The following is a 17,447-nucleotide window of genomic DNA, read 5'->3' as shown; positions in this document are numbered from 1 at the left end:
CACAAACTTATATTTTATTAATATTTAAATCAGAAGATTACATTTAATATAAATACAGTGCTGTTCAGATGTATGTTCTATATCTACAAATGAATCTAAACACGCTGCAAAATGTGACTGTACATTTTAAGAGAATAAGAGGATTTTTCGAGATGTAAACACCAATCCAAATCCAGATGGTTCAGTCTGACTTTGGGCACCATTTAAGTAACAAAATGCATTTGGTGCTTTATGTTAGGTGCCTACATGTCAGGACACATGAAAGTATGTTTATTTAAATACATATTATTAGACTACAGTGAAGAAATAATTGAGAACATCAAGCACACCACGGAAATTTACTACTGTTTACTGGGTGCCCTCTAGTGTCAGGAGAGTGACATTACAGTACGTTGACCATATCCAGTTATCCCCTACCATTCCAGTCACTACATTTGAAAGGGTTTCTTTGAACATCTCCACATAAAACTGGCTGTAAATATAAAAAAAGTGTTTCCATTGTTCCATTGTTAAATTCTTTTAGGAGTAAATACAATGTTAATAAACACAGAACATTAGTATCTAGGAAAAATAATAATAATAACAACAATAATAAAAAGAAATTAGTAATGTAGTTAAAATCAGACTGAAGCATAGATTAGATGATCTATTTATTACATAAATTGGTGTTAATAATTGGACCAAGAAAAATATAAATATAAATATGAAAATATATAAAACTGTTCAATTATAACAAATTATTCAGTCAGTAAATTACAAAGGGCTAAACAGAAAAACCACAAGACCTTCAGAGACCATTCAGCTGGTTATCTGCTGAATTTTTTGGGAAATTGTAGATATGAAAACTGATTTACATAGCGTCCTTGTACACAGATATAATATACATGCGCAAATTCTTTCTTCCCACAAATGACAGATTCTTTGCTGTCCATTAGCCTCATGTTGTGTTCTGATTAGAGTCCACATTTAAATTTTGTAAAGAATATTGGTTTTAGAGCATGATTAATATATTTTGGCTAATAACTATATGGACACCTAATCAACTGTTTAACTGGAATGATACTTAAAGCCAAAACACCTTGTTTTGTCCCATGTTTCAGTGGGCATACAAAAAAAATGAACCTGGGTTGTTTTATAACAGTGTTATAAACAGTTTGTGGGTTGGTAGGCTACAGATCCCCAAATTAATGTATTAATGCACTGCAAAAGCTATTCTTTTCATAATATGTCCCCTTTAACGCTCCTTGACATTATCCTAATTTAAATGATATGTTTTGCTTTGAATGGTGTGGCTATTTCTTGTAAAATATTGGTATCTGCATTTTTTCCCCAAACTGTAATACTTTACTTCTACTGATTTTTATTGGTGGCTAGGAGCTACCTTTTAGACCATTCACATTTATTTTCTCATGCATTTTTAAGTCTTTTCATTAATTTCGGTTTTGTTTTCATTTATTTCAGACCAAAAACATTTAATAGAAACTTAATTTCTTTTACTAACCCTACATTCAGACTGCACATTTACAAAGGTGTTTTCAGACTTGTAGTTCAGTAGGGTGACCAGACGTCCTCTTTTACCCGGACATGTCCTCTTTTTTAGACTTAAAAAAATGTCCGGTCGGGATTTTTTAGAGCTTACATAGAACTCCGAGAAGCGTTTCGTTCACAAACTACTCCCGCCCTCCCCTACTCCGATTGGTTCTCTTGAGTGAGAAGGGGGCGTGGTGAAGTGGCCTAAAATCTTTTGATTGGACGGTCTGACTGCAGAGATGCAGTTATTGGTCGATAACCTTCTCTGTAAACATTTAATTGGTCAGTCTGCACGTCAGTAGTCCTTGTTTACGTCAGGCAAAACTCAGGTACCTCCCCTAATCTCGAGCAGCTATGCCGAATCGTAAATGTAAGTTCTCGGATGAATTAAAAAAGAAATTCCCATGTTTTGTGTAGCAAATAAAGATGTAAAGGACCTAAAACACACATAGGTTCGGCTAAGCAAGGCGAGAGCTCATCGACCCCCCCCCCCCCCCCACGAGATGTGTCCTCTTTTTCACCATCTCAGATCTGACCTTGGTTCGGATATTACAGCTAGTCCTGGTTTGAGTTCACTCTGACACATACAATCGACCCAAAGTAAGTAAGAAGTAACATATGACATTTCTATGACTTTTATTTTGTGAATTTTGTCTTAATGAATTTATCGGTGGTGTGTGTGTTAATCTGGAGGTAGTTTTATCAATTGGAAACGCAGTAAAAGTTGGTAAAAAGTGTGTCATCAGTGCCCAAATTCCACGAACCAAAGAAAGAACTAGGAGGTTTGTTCTCGGAACCTAGTTTTAAATGCATCCGTTCCTCGCGGCGCGATTATACGTTTGGGACATAACGTTCTTTGTTTGGTTTGTTCGTACAGCATTCACACGAACACACACATACAGACACACACATACAAGTAATTTGCAAAATATTTATTTATTTATTATTATTTTAAAACCCTGAGTACTTCCTGAGGTTACTTGACTAACATCTGATTTTGTATATGGTTTGCACTTGCCTTCAGCTGAAGTTCAGAGTCTCCAGCAAAAGGGGGCGACAAAATCCACTAAATCAGTCAAAGGCCAGAAGGTGTTGAAAATGAAAACACTACTGTTACAATAACCATTTCCCCTGCGTATTTACCTGTGACCTTTACAAGGGTGTCCTCTTTTTGTACACATTCAGATGTTTGATGTCCGAGTTTGTCATCTGTTTAATTTTCAATGCATGCGAGCTGGTTATTATGAAACCCTGAAGGTTGTCAGTGTCAGGTTTAAGAGACTCTGACACCTGCCCTACCTACATTAATCAGAGTTTGCGTGGACTGAAAACAATTACAGCCAGGTAGACCTTTTCACCCCCCAGTGTTTATAAATGAGGTAAAATAAGCCCTGGTTCACCTGTGAAAGCCACGTGCGTTCCTGTGCGGAATAAGCTCCCAGGGTTTACAGTTTCAGTAACGTTTCTAAATAAACTAATGAGGGGGAAAAGCAGAAGGCAGACAGTGATAAATTAAGGATAATCTTTATGATAATAGTGTCAGTCAGAGTATTGAACTTGGACATCGCACACTTGGTCAGCATTTCTTTATATTTCCTCAAAATCTTAAGGAAAAACCCCATAAGTATTTCTTAACATTGTTAGCAGCCATTTTCACTATATAAACAACGGAGCCCTTGCAATGAAGAATCATGTTTGTGAATTTTGTGTAGCCACCCTTAAGTCTGGAATGACAGTGTTTAGTGCCTCCTATTAAAATATAGCTAAACAATTTCTTCTGTTTATTAGGTTGTATTATTTTCATGTAAATTGATATTCATGTTGAAAAACTATTTATCTCCACTACCGAACCTTTGACACTAGAAAATGGAAATGGCTGATATATGATTCTTCGTTGCAAAGGCTCAATTCATGATGAATGCTCCAATAGAAATGGTCCTCAGTAACATTTTCCACAATCTTATTATTTGTCACATTATTGCACTGTGTCTGTGCTTTGTGTCATAGTTTTGTTCGTAGTGTGCTTTCAGCATCCATTTCACAATAACATCATACAACCATGGGAAATCATTTTGTGGTCAACCAAACCAAGGCTAATCATTAATCTGTGTACTATACTACCAGCTGGTATTAGCATAACTCTTACCTTGTTCAGTGAGTAATCCACACTCAATTCTCGTTAAGAATCTGACAATATGTGTCTGGCTACATTCTTTATTCACCTATACTATCAAAAAAATGTAAACATTTCAAAGAGACTTCCTTTCAGAGCAGATGGGTTGTAGTTTGTAGTGTTCCTCCCACTTTCAGCATACAATTTGAAGAGTGTTTCCCTGGTCTTTACTATTTTTTCATGCTAATATAAAGTAATATTTATCTTTTTGTTTGTTTGTCTGTAATAGCTTATTCAGTTTAGGGTTGTGGTTGGTGCTGAGCCTACCCTGAATCACCTATGCCTATTGACACTTTTGAGTATCCATTACACTTACCAGCATTGGTTCTTGGACTGTGGGAGGAAACCAGAGCCCCTGGAGGAACCCTATGCAGACAAGGAGAGAACACACCAAATTCCTTGAACCCACAACCCCAGGATCTTGGAGATTTGTCACCGCAACACTACACTTTGCCACAGTGTCAACCCTAAATTACTATTAGTATTTTAAAATTCAAACTTTCTTCTGCTGTTGTGTAGTATTGATTAAGACAATTGACATTTTATAAAATAAAAATAATAAAAATAAAACAAATAAAGGTAATTTTATTTTATTAATTTATTATTTTTTTAAATAACATGTTAATTTTCATATTTAATACTACACAACAGTTACCATAAAATTATGTTTTGAATTATGAATCACAATCATACGTTACACAAAAATGGTTTAAAACCTATTTGTACACAGAGTATAGTCAAGACGAAAGGTTGTCTTAAGCCAGTATTGACATTATCATATTGTATTGCTGAGGACGTGGACATAAAAAGTAGCACGGAGCATTATCATAATCGTTCCCATCATCTACAGTATGTGACCCGTTTTGGTCTCAGACAATGTTTCCCGATTTGCATAGGGTTTAAAGCTGCCTGATACACATGCATGTAGTCCCACATTCCTGTTCTGTTTCTTCTCCGTGTATGTAGCAGATGGCAGTGGTCATGTTTATAAAGCAGGGTGTGGGTCGCTGTGCGAGTGAGGATGCTGTGACATTCATGAGTTCTAGTTCACACAGACGTCACCTGAGCCACCTTACACAGGCGCGCAAGGCCAAGCTGGAATAGCAAACAGCACTGAATATTTAGAGTGGGGGAATGCTGCCAGTGTTGGCAAGTCAGTGAACAGGAGAAAGACTGCATTTGGATGATTCCCCTGCACTGTGAAACACAATCAAATCCTGCTTTACAGAGGCTTTTCCCAGCAAAATGTTACCTAATTCATAGATTAAATGCACACACAATTTTAAAGAGCAGCTTTTATACTTGCTATTGTCTGTAATACTATGCCATATTTAGTGATGAGGATATCTTACTTTTTTTTTTTTTGTAAAAATTTTAAATAATTATTTGAATTAAAAAATATTTGTTGCTTCTCTAGAACATACTCCTTCAGTACTGTCTGAAACATTTAAATAGTTAAACACCACATACCCGTGTGACAGTTTCTGTGCTTTATAGTGTAAAATGCCATATGAAAAAATAAATGCAAACCATTAATGCAGTAAATAATCACAATAAAAAGCTGTTTTCACAGCAGTAGTTAAAAATCATAGATAATGGCTCCAGGTATCTCTGTGTGGCACATGCTTGATTTATTTCATAGAAATCACAAATTATGGATGGCTTTATATCTTTTGAAAGATAAGTTCCTGTGTTAACAAACATTTGTAAAGGTTCTAAACTATATTACCTTATGGTTGCGTGTTCTCATCTACATCCACCATATTGTACCTGCAATTATGCACTTTCCTTCAGGATTGATAAAGTGTTATCTTGGGTTTCTCAGGCGTAAGGTTAACTGTAATTTGTTTTGTTTCGGTTCAACTCAGTTCAGTTCACTTCTGTTCACTTCAGTTCAACTCAGTTCAGTTGAGTTCAGTGGAGTTCATATTATACCATTTTTATCTGTATAGTGCCTTTTACAGTTTACATTGAGAAACTTTCCAGTTTACAAAGATTAGTCTGAAGAATTGTATTGTACTTAGCCCTTTAAAACAGGGGTGTCAAACCAGATCCATGGAGGGCCGTGTGGGTGCAGGTTTTCTTTCCAACCACGCAGAAGCCACACCTCATTCCACCTGTCTTTAATCATTGGATCTAATCAATAGATCTTGACTTTCAGTAGTGTAGGGCTTTTGCGTGGTCGGAAAGAACACCTGCACCCACATGGCCCTCCGTGGATTTGGTTTGTGACCCCTGCTTTAAAACAAGGTGATTTGGAACTTTATTCTCCTCGTGTCCCATAGAGGGCGATGGTACATTATAAATCAGCAAGGCTTGAGTCACCACTTAGTTTCTCTAACAGATACAAAAAAAACAAAACAAAAAAAAAACTGTTTTTGGAAGGCACCATGAGTGAAAACAAAATTATGGCTCCGATTTCTTCCTACGGAGCTGTCATTTTCAGCAACTCTCCACATACATCAGAATCAAAGCTAATTTAAGACATAGCAGGTTTTATTGTCATCCTTTTACACAGTTCCTGTGTGTAACTGTTGGAGGGTCTGTAAGAATCCGAGGGGTGCCCCCGGTGCCCACCCCCCTATAAAGCCATAGCCGCTCTCACTGTGTAGGCCATATGGCGTACACTGCTAAGACTCTGATGGCAGCTCGGCATGGAGCGCGCTGGCTAACATCTTGCTGGACACATAATTAATTTGCCCCGGCGTCTGCCATTTATTTTCCAACCTACATTTTGTTAATTGGACGGAGGAGGTTCAAATCAAATGATGTCTGTGGGTGCGCGAGGCTCTGCTAATTGCGCAGGATTGGCTCGCGGGGCATGGTAGGAGCTGGCTCGTGGGGAAACCGAGTCACGGGTGATGTTCACAGGATGCTCGAGGGAGGCCGCCATCGCTAAATAAGGGAAAGTGTCATTCATACATGCATGCTTTGTGTTAAGGCCCATCTCCGGCATTCGCAGATGTTCATGGCCTTGATTAATACTCTAATGAGCACGGGGATTATGGTGCTAATGACTACGAAGGTGTTGACGCCACCATGGACAGATCTGAGGTCAGATCTGCCTACAGAGGATGTGGCGGAACATGAGGGCAGAGCGCATGCAGAGAGAGAGCATCCAGAACATTCGCACCTTCAAGGCTTAGTAGTGCCCCTGTTATCTGTGCTTAGTGTATGAATTTCACCTCTATTTCCTTTGTTTTATCCACTCGCACACAGGTTTTAGCCAAATGGAAATGTACAACCCGCACTATAAATACACACACACACACACACACACATGGGCTTGATGACACGATATGGCAGAAATTTGTATTACAGTAAGTACAATATATACACCACAGAAAAACTGCCAAGAACAAAAAAGAAACATGACATCACCATCAAATATAAACCTCTTGGCTTTGTCAATATTAATATATTTAAACTAACTTTAAATTGCAGTGCAGTGAACGGATGCCAGCTCCCTCTAATGAATGTCAGTCAGTGACAGATGCTGTAAATAATGTAAATTGAAATATTGAAAATTGAAAATCAAATGCTTGGGTAATTTCAAAACCATATATATATTCCAGAAAATGAAATATTTCTCCCAGAAAATTATTGCAATTACACGTTTTGTTATACACATTTGTTTCTTGTGTGTGTCTTGAAACAACACAAAAACAACAACAACAACAAAACAGAGAAATAAAAGCCAAAATTGATATAATTTCACACAAAACTCAAAATGGGCCAGACAAAATTATTGCCACCCTCAACTTAATATTTGGTTGCACACCCTTTGGAAAAAAAATAGCTGAAATCAATCTCTTTCTATAACTTATGTCAGCAAACTTCTTATACCACTCAGATGGAATTTTGAACCACCGTTCTTTTGCAAACTGCTCCAGGTCTCTCATATTTGAAGCGTGCCTTCTAACAACAGAAATTTTAAGAACTCTCCACAGGTGTTCAGTGGGGTTTAGATCTAGATTCATTGCTGCCCACTTCAGAACTCTCCAGTGCTTTGTTTCCATTCATTTCTGGGTGCTTTTTGAAGTATGTTTGGAGTCATTCTGCTGGAAGACCCATGACCTAGGACACAAACCCAGCTTCCTGACACTGGGTCCTACATTCTGACCCAAAATCCTTTGGTACTCTTCAGATTTCATGATGCCTTGCACACAACCAAGGCACCAAGTGCCAGAGGCAGCAAAACCACCCCAAACATCTTTGAACCTCCACCATATTTGACTGTACTGTGTTCTTTTCTTCGTAGGCCTCATTCCATTTTCAGTGAACAGTATAATGATATGCTTTACCAAAAAGGTCTCTTGGTCTCATCTGTCCACAAGATATTATCACAGAAAATGTTGGCTTACTCACATACATTTGGGCAAACTGCAGTCTAGCTTTTCTTTTTGTTTGTTTCTGTGTCAACAGTGGGGTCCTCCTGGGTCTCCTGCCATAGAGTTTCATTTCATCCAAATGTAGATGGATAATTTGCGCTAACACTGATGCACCCTGAGCCTGCAGAACAGCTTGAATTTCTTTGGAACTTGATTGGGGCTGCTTATCCACTATCCAGACTATCATGTAATGAAACCTTTCACAAATTTGTGTCCTCCATCCACGTCCAAGGAGATTAGATGCTTTGCCGTAGGTTGTAAACTTCTTGATTATGTTGCGCACCGTGGACAAAGGAATATCAAATTCTCTGGAGATGGAATTGTAACCTTAAGATTTTCGATATTATTCCACAAATTTGATTCTCAAGTCCTCAGACATTTTTTTTCCCCTCTTTTCTCCTCAAACAATGCAAAGATTGAGTCAACTTCTCTCTTTTTTATCTGGTTTTAGGTGATTTTTATATTGTCCACACCTTTACCTGCCACAGGTGAGTTTAAGCTAGCATCACGTTATTTACCCACAATGAAGTCAATCATTTTATTTGGCCAATTTTTGGGGTTATATCAATTTTGTCTTTTTTTCTCAGTTTTTATGTGTTGTTCCAACAGACAATGTGTAATTACAATCATTTTCTGGGAAAAATTCAGGGGTGGCAATATTTTCGGCCATGACTGTATTTAAAATTGTCCAGCACTAAATATATAAAGTTATATTTTTTACTGCATTTCTATTTCCTGGTTAAAGCCTACAATTACTATCACATAGTCAGTTCTTTTCAATTATGAATTTAAAGCACCACTTTTTATCTCTGAGAAATTAAAAGAGAGAGCTGAGTGACACTGTAATATAATGATGATTATCTTTCATGTATTTAGAGGTTCATTTCCCACCGAAACTGTTTGTTTTATCTGGAACCTGCCGGAGGTTGATGTAATTGTCATACCTCCATATCATTATTAATATCTTGTGTAACTGATGTCGAGGATTCAACAGTTGAGATATTATTATAGGTTTTGTCTCTCAAACAGCAGATTGGTTTCTGTTCTGTTGGAGAGAGAGGAAGGTAGGGGGTGGGGGGCAGAGAGACATTAAAAGAGAAAGTCAAATTTTTTTTATTTTTTACCAATGTCTACTCTCTCTCTCTCTGTCTCTCTCCCTGTCTCTCTCTCTCTCTGTATGTGTGTGTCTCTCTCTGACTCAGAGCTGAATCGCACTTGGGCGAATGGCAACTGAGAACTCACACATCAAGAGTACTCTCATCGCCCATCTGTTGTTTTTTCTTTCATTTGTTGTCTTTTTGATTATGGCGATATTGTGAAAAGGGGTGGTGGGGGGTGGTGAGGGGGACGCAAAGGGTGGTAGGAATGCAGAACCCAATCTTGCCGTCGCTGCTGCAATTAACATTTCATTATAACAATGCAATACATATAATACGATGTTAAAACAACATAGCCTTCTCATTAAAAAAAGGAAGCTTATCAGAAGACGCAAGCAAAGTGATGATCAAACGAAGCGAGGCATAATCAGAAGGAAAAGGGCACTAGCTGGCATCTCCAGTGGCTGCATTAGAAGTGTGTAGCAGAGCCTGGAGCACTGTGCTCTGCTTCCTGATGGACAAACACACACTCCAATGGGCACACACTGGCTTCCGGACCCTTGTGGCTCAACTGGCTTCAGAGAGACCATAGGGCATAAATATTCCCCTTGCCCATCCTCCACAGCCAGCTACCATTTCCTCCTTTGATTATACATGTAATCAAGTTAATTGACTATTAAATACAAACTCAATTAGGAATACAACAGACTGGAAATGTACACAATGATTGCTTCACAAACTGCGTAAATGATAGAAGATGGAGGCAGTTATTGTTGAAATGGTTGCAAAAATAGGGTCTGCTTAAGTGAGATCATTAAATATAAGGAGCAAACACCTGCAATTTGAAAGAGAAAGTGTGCATATGGTCATAAAGTCTTGAACCAACACACTGGGGCTTTGTAGCTAGTGGCTTCAAATTGGATTGCTATTAAATGGCAGCAGTATGACTGTTCACAGTTATAGCAGCACCTTTTGGAGTGGAGTTTTTTCCTCCTAGGTCTGTAATACTATATGAATTATATAACATACTGTAATCAACTAGGTGGCTTGCTGAAAGTTTTTTTTTTGTGGTCTGATTACAGTTCATTAAATGTGAATCACACATGAAAAACAACATTAGTGATGTTCATTAATATGAGTGTAAGAAGATACTTTAAAATATCAACTCTTCCTAAGAACACTGGCCCTTAACTGTCAGTGGTTTTAAGTAATGAGCTCGTATTGATTTCATGGGACTATATATAGGACACCTTAATATCTCATATGACTAAAGGCCTCAGGCTAGAGCCTTGCCAAACTGGAGGAACCACTGTTAACTTCTCACTTTATATTATACTTGCATCTACTCGGCTGATGCCAGTTTTGTCCCTTTTACTGATGTAAACAAAAGAAACGTAAGCGCTTATTGCTCCGCTTCTCCCTGCTAAATAAAAGTAGGTGTTTTATCAAACAGCATTTGATTCCTTACCAGTGATGATATATGACTTACCTAGTCCAGTGATGACTATTAGTTCACACAACAGGTAAAAGTGGCCCAAATCTGATTTTGTTGATCTGCTGTTCACACTGTCTATTTAATGTGACATATATATATATATATATATATATATATATATATATATATATATATATATATAAGGCTGAACAGATCACACTCCTAAACTTACCCGCATGTGCAAAAAAATCCACATTTAACCAGCCTTCATAGCAACATGAACAATATAAACCTGAAAAAGAACTACTAAGAAAGAGGTCCTTCTTGTGTTTGTTTTATAAAAAAAACACTTTCTCATTAATAATTGACAGAAACCTGGATTAAGATGTTTCACATGTTTATTTGTTTCCTAATATTTTTTTTTACAAAACAAACCAAACTTCTTTGACCAGTTCGTTTCCATGTCTAAAACACTTCAAATTAAAATGAAAATGCTTTGGATCATAGTCTGGAGATCATTCAAAATGGCTGGAGTGACGTAAATGTCCCATGAATTCCAATCTGGCCGTTCAGAGTCACATTGCCCCAGATTGGATATGGATCAGATTTCAATACCACATTTGAAAATCGGATGTAAAAAAAACTTAGATTCGATGTGATTTTTGTTGTTCACACAGAAACACAAGCCACATGTCTGTCAAATATAAAGAAACAGATCTGATTTGGGTCACTTTCACTTGCTGTGTGAATGTAGCCTTAATTTGTGGATTCAACTTATGCTAACCACATGCTAGAAGACTGTGAAAAGACCCTGAAATCTGACCCCTTCAAACATCTAAAGACAATGAGTTTTTAGTTAGTGTTTTTGGGAAGACTGGGGTCATCCAAAGTCAACAATTGCATGAGCCAAGACTAAGAACTTGAAATATGACAATAATAAATATGGGTGATTGTATTGGAACATGAAGATGAGAAAAGAAACTGACTTACACAGTAATTCTGATGACCTTACAATAAAACATCAAGATGATGTGAGTGTTATACAACTCTCATCATTTTAATTTGTCATTTGGAAATTTGTCTGCAGCAGTGAAATCACTTGAAAAATCATTTGATATAAGGCCGCTGTTAATGGATACTGACATTTGCTTTTTTCACTACAGCTTACTTTGGGATCAGTATAGTGTTGTCTATGTAAAGGCAGGCCCAGACGTATATACACAGAAGAACATAGTTTTGCTCCTGGGCTCCCCCTAGAGTTACGGAAAGAAATTTACTTTTAGAGCACTGTCCTGTAATCAAAGGCAAGGGGTGGATTCCTACTCTACTCCAAAAGTTACAGAGTGCATTTTCTGCAGTGCTGAGGCTGGAGTAGCAACAACAGAGGTCCTATTTTCCCGAATAGAGGTCAGTGAAGCATCACAATGATTTTGAAGCTGAAATTTTAAGGTAAAAATACTACCTAGTGTCCTTTGCAGTTTCTGTTTACATGTTTTCATTTGGAAAATTATCGGTTACATGACTTGACCAGGAATATTCAAATGAGCGTATGTGACTACATAAGAAAAAATTTCCCTGAAGGTTTGAAGGGGTCTATTTCATGTCACAGCTTAGCATGAGCAGGCCTAACAGGCCTAACCAGTACATAGAGGGAGTTCGGTTAAAGTTGTAAAGTTCTCAAACCCACAAAGATATCCAAGGCACTCTGCAGTCATTATGAGAGAGATGTGGTGAGGGTGCAATATGTAAACATGGGTTTAATGAGAGAATAAATTTGGTGTGGAGTGTGAGGAGTTAAGTGTAGTATGGTGTGAAGTCTGCGTAGCTACCGAAGGCGGTGCGTGGAGCAGACAGTGTGTGTGTAGCAGCAGCTCTCACACACACACACACACACGGGGCTGCTCGACACACCGGTCCCCGACGTTGTTAATCACGCTCTTCCCACCTCCCGTCTCTCCGGCTCCCCTCACCGCACTGATTTGCAAGAGCAGATTAATCAGAGCGTGGGGCCCTTGATGAAATTTTGCTGTTATTGTGCCCAATTTTAGCAACATCTTTTATTATCTTCATTATTCATTTATGGGGAGAATAGGGGGTTGGGAAGGAGGAGGGGTGGTGGAGCTTTGCATAGTGGGGTTGCTGCAAGGGGAAGGAGATGGTGGTGGTGGTGAGAGGGGACCATTGTCAATTATGCAAATTATGTTGCACACTTATTTTTTTGTTGCAGATTACTTCATTCGCACGCCATTGTTTGTGAGAATTTAATTATTAGATATACCCATGCTCACGTTTCTGTCAGTTCTTTTTTGTGTGTGTGTGTGAGTGTGTATGTATGGGGTGTGTGGTGGGGGGGGGTCGGCTGGTTTGGTTGGGGGGTGGCTGGATTCAATTCAATTTCTCCTCCAGCTGCTCGTCTCTCCGGCCTGTGCCAAAACTCAGCTGCGGCGCGGCCAAATAAACTCCCCTCTGTTTAATCATTCCAAAGTTAGTCCCCTGCTCTCATCTGCAGGCTCAAAGCAACGGTGGCAGAAAGGCCCCACACGTTCGATTTAATGAGCAGAAATTGAATTCAAGTTTGCTCAGAATTGACTTCAATTAGGGCCTGCCTTAATGATAAATTAATCTTTTTTTCCTCCTTCTTTTGTAGGAATTTGTTTTTCAAAGGCCTCCTTTTGGCAGCAACACAGAGGGACTCAATAAAGAATTCCGGTTGGAGCAAGATTCGTGAGATGATAGCGAAATTAAAGCCTTTATAGTTAACACGCCCAGATAAAATAGGATGTACCCTAAGCAGACATTCCAATTTCCATTTATTGTAGCAGCCACGGCTGCCTTTCCTCAGACGCGGATAAACTGGCAATTTAAATATTGTCAGGCATGGGAGATAGTGTTAATCCTTTTTAACTAACTCCTAATTGAACATACATTTCAGGGCTTAAAAGTGCGTGAAATCCAAAAGACTGGAGGGAGGGAGATTTTGGGGGGTGGGGGGTGGGTTTGAGGTGGTGGGACGAAAAGGAGCGGGGGTCGTTTTGCTTTGTAACAATTTTTCAGTCCGCTCCAGTGAGTGCAGAAATGTGCCATAGACTCTTTTGATTACTACACCAGCTCCTACAGATGGAGCGCATTATTCCCTGATTGGCACTCAGAGCCCTGGGAGGGAAGGGAGGGAATGGGAATGAGTGTGGCGAACAGGTCCTGTGGCATTTTGGAGCAGGAATATGGTGCTGCGTTTGTGCTCTATGGCTTTGGGAGCCTCTCTACCCCCACCTTGTCTGCCCTTTCTGGTAACTGTATGGGGCAGCCGAGCAGGTGGGCAAAAACTCCAGGAATCCTTAGGCATGTAGCTATTGCAGGAGATGGAGGAACTGTAGGTTCTAGTTTTTAATACACTGCTATTATATTCATTAATTCATTCATTGTCTAACCGCTTATCTAATTCAGGGTCACGGAGGGTCCGGAGCCTACCCGGAATCACTGGGCGCAAGGCAGGAACACACCCTGGAGGGGGCGCTAGTCCTTCACAGAGTGACACTCTCACACATTCACTCACACACTCACATCTATGGATACTTTTGAGTCGCCAATCCACCAACCAACGTGTGTTTTTGGACCGTGGAAGGAAAACGGAGCACCTGGAGGAAACCCATGCAGACAGGGGTAGAAGACCTGCCATAATATGAGTTATATAAATGTATATTTTTATCATATTTATTTTATTGTTATTGTCCTTATTGGTCTTTAGCTTATTGTTTATAACTGCATTATCATTGTCACACAAATCACCAACCTCTATGTTTCACTGCAGTATTTAGCTGCACACAATGAGTTGTATATCCAAGCATGTGTGAATAGGTGTGCATGTATGTGTATAACTCTGTGTTGTGTTGAGATTTGAGGATTGATGGCATTTGGATTTAAAATTCAAGATTTTATTGGCAAGCTACTACCAATACACTGAAAACCTTTGCTTACCTGATTTACACAAAGGAATGGTTTACTGATCAAGTCAGGGTTTTATGTAAAAAACTAAATAATAATCATAAAATAATAAAGTTAATTAATGCAAAAACATGTTTTTCAGGCCTAATTTCAGTTTGTTGTTTATCAAATGGGACGCAAGCATTTTCCAGTCCTTGTATACAGGGCTTATTGAAAGCAATTTGGTTTGGATGGAAGAAAGAGAAACCTTTTCTTTAAAGGGGATATTTTATGAAAAATAAATAACAGCATATGTACATTCGTTTGGGGACCTGGAGCATCTACCAACACACACACACTGTGAAAAAAGACCAATCAATTAGGGTTTTTGTGCTGCTTAGGTCAGAGGATAAAATGAGATGTTCTGATTTTGCTATGCTCCGGATGTCAAGTGGATTTATCAAGGTATTGTTCCACTTAATAATAATAATAATAATAATAAGATGAATGTATTGCATTTAAATTGCAAATTTACAGAATGCTAAGCTCTTACAAAGTTGATACAAAAAAGACCAAAATGCACACAGAAAACCACATTAATACAGAGAAAACCTAACAGCACTGTAGCGGTGGTGAGAGTAGATAGCAAGTCAGTGGCAGAACTAAACAATGAGCTAAAAAACAAGCTGCTTAAATTGACAGTCTCTGTAGGTAAAAGCGGTGATAGTAGGCTGCTAGCCACTGAGCAGCGGCAGTGAAGATGGGCTCTGATGGTCAACATCAACAGCAGTGACAGCAGGCTACTAAGGCGCCTGGCAGCGTCATGAGAATAGGCTCCTTCAGCTGATTTTAGCAGCAGCTAGCAGTAGTGTTAGCAGGCCAATAGCTGCCAAGCCAGGGCAGTGACACGAGTCCCAGTGGACAGAATTGGTGATGGCTGGCAGGTAGTTGTTGAACAGGATCAATAAATGTGGGCTCCCTTGTTCAGGAGTGCCAGTTATTAGCATTGGTAATAGCAGGCAGCTATCCACCAAGCAGCGAATAAAACAGGCTAGCCTGCGCAGGGTCAAATCACACAGCAGCAGTAGATGTAAACTTACCACACTTGTCACTAAAGGCTAAAAAATAAACAGAAATGACTGAACAAAAACACAAACAAAACATGAATAGCACCAACAGGTGGAGAGAAATTAATGTACTGAGCGCAAATTGAATGTTTCACAGCTAAAAACATAAATTTCTACTCACTGGCTTTTCACTACTGTGTGCTTCTTTTGGGGAAAACAATAGTTCATTATCATCCAAAGCAACAGGCGCTGAAAACGTTCGCTCTAAAAAGGGCTGTTCAGACAGGGGAGAACAGGGCTGTGGTGTTTGATTCTTCTGGCATTTTGATTAAAGGGACCCCAGGGAACTGTGTTAACTTGTGGAAAAGGTGTATAATATGACCCTTTAAGTTGCACTGACTCCATACTCTTTTGACCTGATTTTTCTGATCTTTTCTACCTTTAAAACACATTAAAGATGCAGAACAGGACATTGTGTTCCTGAAATGTGCACATTTCCTTTCATTGTGCACATTGTCCCTTTGTGGGTAAATGTGTACTTGTACAGAAAGTGACAGTGAACTAAATGTCTGTTCAAATAAAATTACAGTAAAATAATTCAGTGCATTTTGCTTTACATTCACTCTACCTAACCTCATGCTCAACCCAAACCTTTCAGCCTCTCAAATTTTAAAATCCAGATCCATGTTTTAAATGTATCCTTAAATAATGCGTAAGCCCTCCCATTAGGGTGCATGGAGGTTGCCAATGCCTGGTGTAACTTATCAGAAACACCATCCACAGTCCAGGTGACAAAACCAAACATGTAGTGATTATTTTGATTATTAAGATTACTCATCTGCCATCATTGGCAACTCTTGCTATAAGAACAATAGGAGTATCTGTGAAGAGTCAAATGTTACAACAGGCTGACTGTGTGGAAAATAGAGCTCTGTATGGCAGTTAGAAGGAGAGAGAAAAACATGCTCTGATGTTGAATTTCCTCATCTGGTGTGAACCATTTGTAAAAAAATGGTTGTAATCATCCCACTAGCAATGTAAACTGACCGAGATACTTAATATTTTAGGCTAAACTAAACTAAGAGTTGTTTGGTTTGCATATTATAAGGTAGGTGTAAAAGGTAAAAAATAAGTGCACTTATTAAAGCTAAATATTAAAGCTATAGAAGAGCATCGAATATGACCCAAAACAGCACAATGAGGAGACACAACACCAACTGACCAGAAGCCATGTATGTGCAAAACAAATGTCATAGTATTAAGCCTGCTCTGTGCTGCATTAAGGCATTAAGGATATGGGGATGGTGGGGAGGGAGGGCTAGGGCTGAAGTGGGTGTTTGATGCTCTGAACCTGGGGCTCAATATGGAGGCTGCCATGGTCAAGGGGCGTGTTTGGGGGGTGGTGTTGGGTTGGCTGGAGGGCGAAGTGTCCTGGGGCGCCCTTTTTCTCCCTCTGATTACTCATTGACATTTCCCCGCCTTGTGGAACACTGTTATTTCTGACAAAGCCTCTTGCAGTGGGGGCATGCTCTGGCATGTGTACTCCCCCCCCAACCCCCACCCCATACTCACCCCCACCCCTCCTTTCTCATCCACAGCCCCATCTTTGGCTGTGAGGAACAGCTGCCTGTGCTAACGAGGGCATGGACGGGTGAGACAGGACGGTGGCGGAGGCCTAAGAGCATACGCGAGCGCCACTCGGACTCCAACAGGCCCCAGGACACGCAAACAGTGACTTAATGAGAATGCGTGCCATTACAGTAATTAACACGGCTCAACGTCAAGCCACTGTCAGCTTTGCAGAATTTCAGAAAGGTCTTGTGTTATAACGGA

This window comes from Hoplias malabaricus, chromosome 3 (assembly GCF_029633855.1).
Source record: "Hoplias malabaricus isolate fHopMal1 chromosome 3, fHopMal1.hap1, whole genome shotgun sequence".
Taxonomy (NCBI): Eukaryota; Metazoa; Chordata; class Actinopteri; order Characiformes; family Erythrinidae; genus Hoplias; species Hoplias malabaricus.
Note: the sequence above shows the minus strand (reverse complement) of the source record.